The following is a 12111-nucleotide window of genomic DNA, read 5'->3' as shown; positions in this document are numbered from 1 at the left end:
TGTTACAAGTATGGGTTGCTGAAGGCCAATTCTAAGCCGGATCTTCATGGGACAGGTCAGGAATGAAACTGGTCTGGCGGGAGATGAGAAACACAGGAACAAATATGGAGAGCCTTTAGATACACACAGATGTATCTGTTGGAGACTTGCACTGGATAGGTTGTGTGACAGGGGGCATGTACACATAAAGAAAGATTCCTAACGGGGGCTGTAATCAGTTGGAGAGTTACACATGCAAAACAATATTTAAAACTGAGGACGTAACATATGTTATATTTGGGAGCAATGCTTTCTTAATAAAGTAAGTACAGATTCTAGTACTTTTGTTGGGTTGAGTCCCATCCAGGATTCGAACCAACACCCACAGAGTCAGGCACCGAATGGCCAGTAGCACACAGTCAGCCGTCTAACCCTTCAGCAGCGCGACTTCCACAAAATGGAAGTCGGACAATTCGTAGTGTAGACGATTGACATTGTGTAAATACCACACACACACACACACACACATAACACACACACACACACACACACACACACACACACACACACACACACACACACACACACACCTGATACGTGTAAATTGACACGGTTCTCAATGCCGAAAGCTATGAATACACAATGCCATTTTGTGAAAGTGGTCACGTCCTATCCTGGATTCGAACCCACACTCTCAATCCACAGTGCCACAGCGGCAAGGTCGTTGACTTTATGTGCTGGTGATAAAATGCCGTCCGGAGTCACAACCTTTAGTCTCCACTTGCAAGAATAGCCTGATGGAGTACAGAAGTCCATATCATTCAATGCATATTTTATCTGCCACTGTTTATTAACGCAGAATTTGTCATTTTAATTTTGGCTACAATTCCTCAATATCGACAGCGGCTGAAGGGATGGTGTTAATCCAGCTAAGGTCCATGCAGGTACCAAAAGTGCTGTAAGTCCCCATGGTCCCACGAATGGTGATCAACCCTCAGTTGCAACTGGCGATCTAAATTCCCATGTTATACTGTTTTGTTCTGTATAAATATTATTTCCTGATTACATGCTAGTTTTAAGTTTACAACTGTGATAGTCTAAACATTTCAGTGTCCTTCGTCGACAGATATTTATATTGTCTACATTTATACACTCTCTCAAAAAAGAAACGCAACCCCTATCTAAATATCTGACATCATTTCTAGAATAAAGATGGTGAATGTAAATTAGAATTTTCTTCAAAATACTGTTAATACGTTCCCATCTGATCAGTATAAGCTCCCAAACGGAACCATTTTCACACATGATGACCTTTGTATCCGTGTTATTTGAGAAAGTGCGAAATTGTCATGTACAAAATGCTAAAAGCCTGTTGCACGTGCAAATCGTTGAAAACACAGTTCATGTAGAGGGTTTTAAAAGCACGCGTAGTTTGTAATTTTTCTCTCATAATTTGCTCTGCAAATCAAGTTCGAAAATGCCCCGTTTGAGTACAGCAAATCGAAATATTGCCATTGGTCGCATTGAGGCCGGGGAAAGCTTTGGAACAGTTGCCCGTCATCTAAACGTACACAAAACAACAATCTCACGACTTTGAATCGTTACACACAGTTCCATGCAACTGAAGATCGTCCCAGGAGCGGTAGACCTAGGATTACCACACCGGCTCAGGATCGCTTTATTCGACTCCAGCCACCTACGTAATCGGCATGCCACACCCACCATCACTGCAACACAGGTGCCAGGTTTGAGGAGAGTATCGGCCCAAACCATCAGGAACCGTTTACATGAGGCAAATTTACGTGCAAGAATACCAGTTGTTGGGCCCGTCTTGAACGCCAACATCGACGCCAACGTCTCAGGTGGTGTACTAACGTAAGGAGATGGACCCTCAGAAACTGGAGAAGAGTCTGGTTTAGTGACGAGTCTCGTTTTCTTCTTCAACGACGTGACGGTAGACAACGTGTCTATAGACGAGCAAATGAACGTTTTGCACCGAACTGCGTTCGACAGGTCGACAGATTTGGAGGAGAAAGCATCATGATATGGGGAGCCATGTCTTACAACCAACGGTCAGACTTGGTCATCATTCGTGGCAATTTGACGGCACAACGGTACATTGATGACGTCTTACAGCCACATCTTCTGCCGATAATCGACCAACAGAGGGAGTTGTTTCAACATGACAATGCCCGCCCCTCATACAGCTCGTGCAACAGTGGCATTCCTACAGAATTCAAACGTCAACGTGATGCCGTGGCCCTCCAGATCGCCAGACATCAATCCTATCGAACATCTGTGGACCAGCTGGATCGTCGTGTTCGTGCACGTACACCACAACCGCACACGTTGGTTGAATCCGGCCGCAGCACTCCAGGAAGAGTGGAGAGCAATCCCCAGGAAAACATCCGCCGTCTGATTCGTTCTGTTCCGAGGAGGTGCACTGCTGTGATTAGAGCTCGTGGCTCTACAACGAGATACTGAAGACAACGCCCCTAGCGTAAATTGAGAGTTCGATACTGACCTGCATTAACTGTTACCTTTATACCGTGCTGACTTCTAAGGTTCACCATGTCAAATTTCATGGCATTATCTTTAAAATACAAATGTAATAACCAGTTAAAATTGATATAAACATTACCAAAAAACAGGGTTGCGTTTCTTTTTGAGAGAGTGTATTTATCATACAACTCTCATAGTCACTATATGGCTGAAATACTACCGATAATACTATAAATATAACCCACTCACTACAATCATAGCTTGATGTGACAGTTTTCCTTTAAGGGCTTCAGGTGGAGAAAGTCATGGAGGTCAATAAATATATCTTGAGGCTGATAGAATGGGCCTCGCACATTGTATTCATTAGGCGCCGCTGTGGATTGTGAGTCGCTGACCTTATTCCCGAAATGGCCTGGGCACCAGAAACAGACTCTAGAAACAGAACCCCTGTGGAAAGTGGGACACAGGCTTTGTACAACAAAAACCTAATGTGGTATGTCGTAATACCTGATCATGCAATTGTGCACACCCTTGATACATTTAACAAACGTATCCTCACTATTAAGCATACATTAATTCAGTGAAATAGTCATGTATATATATATGACCCGCTGCCTAATAATTTTGAATACAGTAACAGTGCGAGACGAAATCTTTCCCTTTATACACCTCTCTACAAATGTAATGAGACCCGGGTTAGAATTGATCTTTTGAGGGCCGTGAGAAAGATTACCCGTTCGTAGCACTGAAAAAGCGTTATATTTGTGAAAGCAAATTAACCGCACTGTTCGACTCCACGCGAACCAGATGACACATCACAATCAGCTATCTTGGTGATACTCTGGGATACTGTAATAACGACAAGGCTGTTCCACATACATAAGTAATAAACAATATACCGTACGTCCCACCAGGTTGCACCTTTCAGAAATGAATGCAAGTGTAGTCAGTGTGAAATGTATGGAACAAGTCTAAATGGGAATTGCATCGCACATATATCGGTCACTGATGTGTCCGGAATGTTAAATGTCCCTACATATCTAATTTAGTTTAAACCGTACGGTCTACGAACTGGAACAACCTGAGTGGTTATCGATTCCCAGCAGACAACGCTTTGAAAGCTTTACTGAGGGTCTTGAATGTTGTAACCTTGATCAAATATATATGTCGGACACATCTGTAAACACCATGCGTACCCAGGCCAGTCTCCAGCAAATGTGGTGGGGTCAGGCATCTTGATGACGTATGCTGCTCAACCCATTCAGACCATTATTTATAGCCCTGGACCAGGCACGTCAAGATTCCCGTGTGCCTGAATGATATACATTCGATGCCCTGCTGTTTGATGCTTGCCCAGACTGTGGCTGGTCACCTTCTAGATTTAGTTTAATCGTGTACGGTCTACGAACGGGAACAATCCTAGTGTTGATCAGTTCCCTACAGACAACCTTTCTGTTATTCTCCGATGACTATGCCAGCTTAACCAGCGCACTTGAAAAATTCCGATTCCCTGGATGTGTGGCAGGTGCGTGTAGGGTCACTGGTGGGTTGCCGGAAGATTACATATTATTATTATAGGATATTTCAGCATAGCGCATATATCCAGGCAACTGGTGCATGCTCTAGGCGCTGGTATTTTTTCCTCGATCATTGGATGTCAATCTCAACGGCACATCGTATTATCAATCTCAACTTCCTGGGGAGTATACAACTCTTTTTGCAGCCACTTCAGGCGCACCGAGTTATTGTGGCTTTCATCCTAACGAGGTACCCATTCACAGCTGGGTGGCCTGGGATACATGGTCACAGTACTTTCGTCCAAGTTTATCTGCATCGTTGCTGTACCCGGCAACTAGTTGTTTACGCGTATTCATGCGGCCACCATCTGGTCGCAAGTACCAACGGATTCGTGGGCTCATTTTAGTGCACCAGGGTTGTTGTACTCGTACACTCAGGGTTGCGGGACTACACTTAAAGAGTCTGCACACAGGAAGCTTGACTTCGGTATTTACCGTCATCGCCAGGTGGACTCGATCCCGCACATCAACCTCGCTGGATCACAGAAGCGTTATTGATGGGAACTGTGGACCACCGGTCGCCGTAAGAGGTATCAACTCTGAGTTATTCTTCGATTTGTCTACGATGTGTCAAATAGGCACTTCCAATGTCAAGAACATAGCCGATGCCCACGGATTATCGTCCAGCTCCTCGTCGGGTATCTTTCAATTCTGCCTATTTTCAGCCAGCCGGGCATCGTAAAACTAATCTAGAAGTGAAACTTCCCCTGTGAAGAAGACTTCACCTCAACCAGACCTTCCTTCATCGAGGAAGGACGATGAAGATCGTTTCGGATGATATTGTGATCCGCCATTCCAATATGTAACATAAAACCAAACATTTCGATTATACCAGGCCATAATGAAAACCAGCAAAATTGAAACAATATATTATTGTTTATTGTCGACCAATGTGAAAGGAAAAGACACCCAGTACATGAAAATGTATGCTGACTCCATTAGTACTTTGATATATTGTCACATCCAAATTGTCCTTCTTCCAGTTTTGTATATATTTTCAGAAAAACATGAATATAATTCGACGGGAGACGAGGTAGCACTTCCATCACAGCTTATATATAAGATTAAAAATATGCTTGTGCAAGAAATTAATTTTAGTGATCATGTTAAGTGATTCAAATCTAAATAATCATATCACATCCATATCTCGTTGACGTACCTACCGCAAATATAAATAATAATAATAATAATCGAAAACAGTAAGTGAAGAAGTGTCCAGAGGCATTTAACAATGACGATCACAAACAATAGGTGTTGTTACAAGCCATGCTAACGTATTTACATGTAAACCTAACTCAAACAGGTCGTCCGTAAAATGTACGCAGTGGTAATGAGAGAATCGAATGAGAAGAATCTACGAGAAATAAGCATGTAAATAAAATGTTTTAGATGTTTAGAGAAAAGCCAAGTGTATATTTATAAAGAGGCTTGCGATGCAACAAGCGTGTAGATAAAATGGCTAATTAGGGCAAGCATCTTCATGTTAGTACAAAATGATAAAATGAATGTAATCTCGCTGAGACCAATTCAAGAAGCTGTTGTACAAAAATATCACAACGTAAAACAGAATGTGCATTATCAAAATGCAACGGTCACAGTGACCTCTTGCGAATCGTGTGTTACAATTCATGTCACTTGAATGGGATTTATTGAGGTAATCATCGATTATATATAAGCCCTCACATGACAAAGTGCGTGACACTTTGAGGTGAGGTGAAATTGGGTTTAACGTCGTGCTTGAGATTATTTCGCTCATATGACGACGTGCATGCGTGTGTATGTGTATGTGCGGCTGCTTGTACTAGCCCAGACTGAAGCTGGTTTTATAGTGCTAGCCCACTGGGATACCATGCCGCAGTGAAGCATGAATACCCCACTCAGACACATTATACTGACTCGAGCCGACCAGTCCTTGTTGTACCCATTAATGCCGAGCGCCAGGCGGGGACCAACAAATTACCATATTTAACGTCTTTTGGTATGACGCGGTCGGGGATCGAACCCCGCGACCTTCCATTTCCGGGCGGACGCTCTAACTCACTACACCACGGAGGCGGTCCCTTTACTCTCAGAAGCAAAAGGTAATGAAAAAGCTATGTACTCTGCCATGATTGTGCAAAAATATGTCCGTTACCGCTTGCAATGACCGGACCTCTATCCTACAACCCCGCCACCCCCACCCTCTCAAATCCATTTTAACCAAGTCAAAAATCATGACTGGAGCACATTTCAACTCATCATTTTCATCCCAAGCTCCAGTATGATATTTTCATGTTTTGTCAGTGTACGTAGGGCTAATATGGATTGCATTGAATTGGCATAATGGGCTCACTGACATAACCTGCAAAATAATTAACACAATAACGATTTGATATAGAACTCTTTCAATGTATCACCACAAGGCATTGTAACATCATGATATGGTATCCTTGGATACATTCTCAGTAAAGTCAAAAAGCTACAATCGACCCACCTACCCTATTTTTAAAAAGCGTATAATAGGAAACGAACATATATATGTTTTGTCCCTAAGTAAGAGGAGCCTCTCATTTTTTGGGAAATATTTTGTGATTTTTCAGCGAATACATTGAGGATATCGCCTCAATGTTTAAACACTCACTCAATGCTGCAAGTACAGCAATGAGACAGGTATTCACAGCAAACGACACCCTGCTTCCATTTTGGGACATCCTGTTAATCACGTTCCCAGTTGTTGCTGAAACAGAATTATCAGGAATGCTTAAGACTTGGTTGCAGAAACACCAGTGCTTTTGATCGTTTTGTGATACATTTTAATCGGATACCATGACTGAGCTTGTTCACTAACATAATGAATCAAATATGTCCACCATGATACGCGGCATCATGTTCAGCAAAATGTAGGTTTCTGTGTTTTGCACAATAAGGGTCCTGAATGACTTATATACTGGACAAAATTAATTTAGGGATATTGGTATTTTTTATGATTGATGTTTTATTAGGGTTTCAATGAATAAATAGATTATTATTCATAATTTCAAAATTTTACATATATCCCTAACTATTTTTGTCCAGTATATGTGTTAATTGGTTAGCTAAAATCTAACTACACATACTATACAGATAAATGGCAGTTAGATGAATCTTGATAAATCAAACATTGCTTATATTCCTTACAGGTGGGTCCTTTGTCGAGGGTAAAGATATTTGTTTTAAAGATAAACATATGAATGTTATAAATGGTCATAAATACATTGGCATATTGTTTACCCATACGTTGAATCAAAGAACTAAATCTGGGATTAACCTGGCGAGACGAGCAAAGAAAGTTCTTTTACAACTTCACTCTATTGATCCCTCTGTACGGTGCTTTCCAACCTGACTATTTATTTCAAATTCCATTTGATTCTCAAATACAACCGATGGATCTGAAAAGGGGGTGTTAACAGGTATTACATCACCAGAGAAATGTATAATCTGCTTTACCTGTAGAAAGTTTCTAACTGTTGTTTTATCAACGCTAAATGCTATGGTTTATGGTGACTGTGGGAGATTTCTATTGTACTGTCTTACTGTTTGTGTTTAAAATAGTGGGGTGTAAAACAAGCAATATGCCTGAACATCGATCATCTAAAACAAGCTCGGAAATATGCTTCCCACATCTTGGATTATCTTGGTAAGAATAATTGGACATCACATACTCGCACCTTGTCATGTCGATACGGCTTTGGTTGTATTTGGTTATCACAGACTACTAGACGATGAGGGATATTGATATGTTTTAAGCAGGAATGCAGTAGCCCAAATCATTCGCCATGAAAGTTCTAGATATGAAGCAGAGTCTTATTTAGCTCACATACGCTACAGAAATGTTCGCAATACGCACACACGTTTCCAGCTAGGGCCTTTAATGATCTAGCAATTAAGCGTGGAGAGATATTTGTTCATGGAAAAAGAGACCCTAAGGAGGGTATGTCCATTCTGTAACATTATTTGAAGATGTACTCCAGTTTTATGTTTATTTGTCCTGTATATGAAATTTACAGAAATACTACTACACAATTATTCATATTATCTCATATAAATGCTCGAATCTCATCGTCTTCCCTACTTTCATGCAAAAGACCCTTCAAAACAACAACACAAAGTAGTCCCATTTATTTATAAATGCAGTTTTGCTTAAGAGAAAGAATTGGTTAAGCTAGAGAGTTGATTATATTATTAATGCCAGTGTTAATACGTACCCTTTGTACATGGTCTTGCCAGCCTTTCACGCAATAAAGATTTGAATTGAATTGATAAAGACATTATAATCTAATTTTACGAACTACAAGATCCACTGTCAAATTCATTGACACTGGTAACCATTGTTTGTCAATCGATAATTGCCCAAAAGCGTCTGTTTTGTGTAACCTCTTACTTTATTGATAGAAGGATCAGATTTGTGTTCTTTCAACTTTGGTGCTGCCTTGTATTGAGGTACAATCATCACGTCTGTGTTTCCCCAGCTGTAAAATAATTTTAAAATACCAAACTTGTTATTCAACAACTACATGGTAAGTGTAACATGAAATGTAGCATATGTTACATCTGGGATTACACTTTCAGTAAAAGTACAGATTCTAGTACCTGTTGGGCCAGAGTCCCATCTCCGATCTGGAACTCACACCTTAAGAGTCAGGCATATAATTGGCAAGCCTCGATAATTCGTATTTCGTAACCAACTCGCTGATATATTTGATATAAGCAGACAATGAGGGTGAGATTTCCATTTATCATCCAAAAATTATTCTTCATCGTTATCAATAAAACCCAACTTTATCTGAACAATAAAAATTGTCATTAGCCCTTTGCAGAACTCCAGTGGAGGGTCAGCATTGTGGATGTCATCAACTTCGTGACGTCAATAGCATTGTCAGCTGTGAGCGTCGTGCGATAAATAATTATGAGGTCATTAACTGATGAATGTAATAGCATTATGACAATTCCACACTGTTGCTTTTATCTGCAACTTGATCTCACAATAAGCGATATCTACAGTGTAATTTCGTAGTTTGGGAATTTATTAAAAGATACTTTACTTGCCAGAGCCGGTGAAACTCGTCGCCTCGGTGATCGAAGCGGTGGTGAGTGTTCCGGCAACACACCGCCGCTTCTTCATGCCCTGCTCTGTGGACAGTCCGACGAGGAAAGACTAGGAAACGTCCTCCATAGAGTTGTGCTTCGTCGGTCATTGGAAGTCTGGTGTTTCTGGAAGGTTGGGGTTTCTGTAAAAAATGGATTGAATGCCTCTTTAACATAAGTGATTTCTCCACTGGCTGGTATGATTAGTGTTATCGTTACCAACCATTGTAAGCAATTACACATTTGCATTTATAAAGAAAACGTACGACATATGGATTTCATTACCTACAAAGCGAGATCACTGAGAAAATACTAGACCCACCCATATAGTTCCTGATCGGGATAAACACACAATGGTTAGTTACTGGTGCGGATATGAGACGTATACAGTCCATAACACCCACGTCAAGCATTTCACAGGGAATGAGTGGAGCAGGACTTTTATAAAACGTGTGGTTGACTCGGTATGCAACCGCATTTTCAGGTACCAAAACACCATAACAACAGAAGCAATACCGCCAGGATATAAACTATCATTCTATGTAACCGGGAAAGTGATTGCACCAAGCAGGCAGGCAGTAAGATTGCATAAAGTTGGCTACGTCACCAAATATATACACCACGATTCCTTTCTTATAATTTACAGTAACAGGTAATTTTACTCCAGATTTCTCCAGGGCGAAAATTCGTCCAGTAAGTCATGCTCCGACTTATTGACTTATCCACATTCAGTCGATGAAGGTATCCCTTGAGTATTTCAAACACCGATTCTATCGAACGAATGAGTAAAACTCCCATCCATTGTGGTAGGGGAACGATGCAATTCTTTTGATCAAAGGAATACAGGTAAACATTGTTATTTGCAGAATGTGAAGCAGCTAGTTTGGTAGCTGGACACTTGGGGCAACCGTCTCCAAAGACGTCGTCAGCACTGTCCGCTACTCTAAAGCCTAAAGTGTGTAGAGAAGGGACGTAGATATCAGCATATTTGTTTTCATAACAGCCTTACAATGGCAGAGATCACTGTCCAGTAACGGTTCTACAGTTCCAGGAACTGTGTTCTGCTGACATTGCTGATCCGTAAATGGAGAAAATATTGCAGGCAAAAGCTCAACGAGGAATGTGGTGCCTTCAGCTTCAAGCCCAATTCCCCAGAAGGGACGCTTGCTTCGTTTGCCCTTTTCAACGAGTGATGCTGGAGAATCGGGTAAGAAAACAACCAACGACTGTGACTGAATTGTGCGGAGCCACATCAATCGGGAAATCGAGGGCCTGCTTTTCTACCATCGTTTCTGTGGTAGATCTGATATTCATCAGATCTTGCATTACAGTTCGACAGCTCTGCGAGTCTCAAGTGCTGTTGATAGCCTGTATAGCGTCTACGGATGCCCACACTGCATTGGGACCGCGCTTTGAAGAATGGCACGCGTAGCGGTCACGTGAGACTGGGGATAACACATGAAGACCAACTGAGGCTGCACTGCACTTTCTCCAAACAAGGCGATTTTGCTTGCATCTCCGGCTTGAATCTACCAACATTGTTGTAGAATCCACTCTGGTCGGTCCATAAGACCTGGCCGCCAGGAAACGTATTAGCGTCCCAAGAAATATAAATCCGCGAGCTCCACGATAGTCTGAACATTACGATTACGCTCTTTCAGCAGCAAGGTACCGTCCATTATATTAAAGGTATGTTGATGGATCCGGTCTGGAAATGACCGCCAAGTATCCGTCGCCACCGCTGGTTGTGAGGTTCGCACTTGCTGCATTAGCTGGTGTCCATACATTGGATGGTGAGTCCCAATTGAAAGTTTAGAGGAACCGATTCCGCGCATTCCCTTCGCAGTTTCTACTGGTTGATGGTAAGACGGTTTCCATTGTAATGCGCATCCTGACTCTCGGTCTCCATGCGGGTCCAATGACTGCGGGTACTTGAACCTGCGGCCACTCCATAGGCGGTTTTGGTATAAGGAATACCATAATATGTGTCGATGGTCGGCTAAGGACGGAAGTGTCGTAGACCAACCACTTTGCCATATGCGTGGTGTCAACTTCCCAGTCCAGAAGCCTCTGTGCTGTGAGTATAAAAGGAGACCAGGTGCACAGCAGTATGCGGCATGATTTTTCTCTGCGAGATGAAATAAAAAAGTAGTAAAGTTATAATTTCGAACTCTCGACACTAATCATTTCAACTATACAAATTTGTTTTACAATATACTTGTTAATGTGTACACTACGAAAGCGTAGTAGGCCATCGGTGAATTTTTCGGTTCTACTATCTCCTAATACGTAGTAATTTAATATCTCCTACGTAGATTCTAGTAATTCTACGTAGGACTTAATATCTCCTACGTAGGTGGCTGGGTTGGTTGTGCAGGTTCTGATATGAAACTCAATATACCGACGACCCCAGCAAGTTGTTGCTTGTCTTGATGGGACTAGGTTGGTTCGATGCAACGCCTGTTTATGGCTTTTCGTAATTATTTCAAGTGCTGACTTGACTGGGGTGGACAAGTTGAGTGCGGCTTAAAACAATAATGAAATCTGCATGCTAAAAAGAATTGTCATTATAGTTATTTGTATAAATATAAGGGGATACGTACACATAGATTGACACCGATAGTCTACATTAATGCTCCATGCACGCAGAGATTATGATTCATGTGCAACGACCTCTGAAATATCCAAAGCATAATAGTAAAGCGGTAACAGTGCAACATATAACAGTGAAATCTAACTACAACGCGTAATAGTAGAGTAAACTGAACGCAAGGTGCTATAACAGTCGGTCCAACACAGTTATGTGCAACAATTAGTTGAACATAGAAACAGTAGACTCTAATAGTAAATGAAACGAATGACTCTAGACTTTACAGTGAGTGAAACAGGAGGATTAAAAAGTGCGTCTGGGGATTTAAGTCGACTGGTTTCAGATTAATCTATATAAACG

Source organism: Haliotis rubra, unplaced genomic scaffold (assembly GCF_003918875.1).
Source record: "Haliotis rubra isolate DU_JTF1 unplaced genomic scaffold, ASM391887v1 Scf1800, whole genome shotgun sequence".
NCBI classification, from domain to species: Eukaryota; Metazoa; Mollusca; class Gastropoda; order Lepetellida; family Haliotidae; genus Haliotis; species Haliotis rubra.
This window is presented reverse-complemented; position numbering follows the sequence as displayed.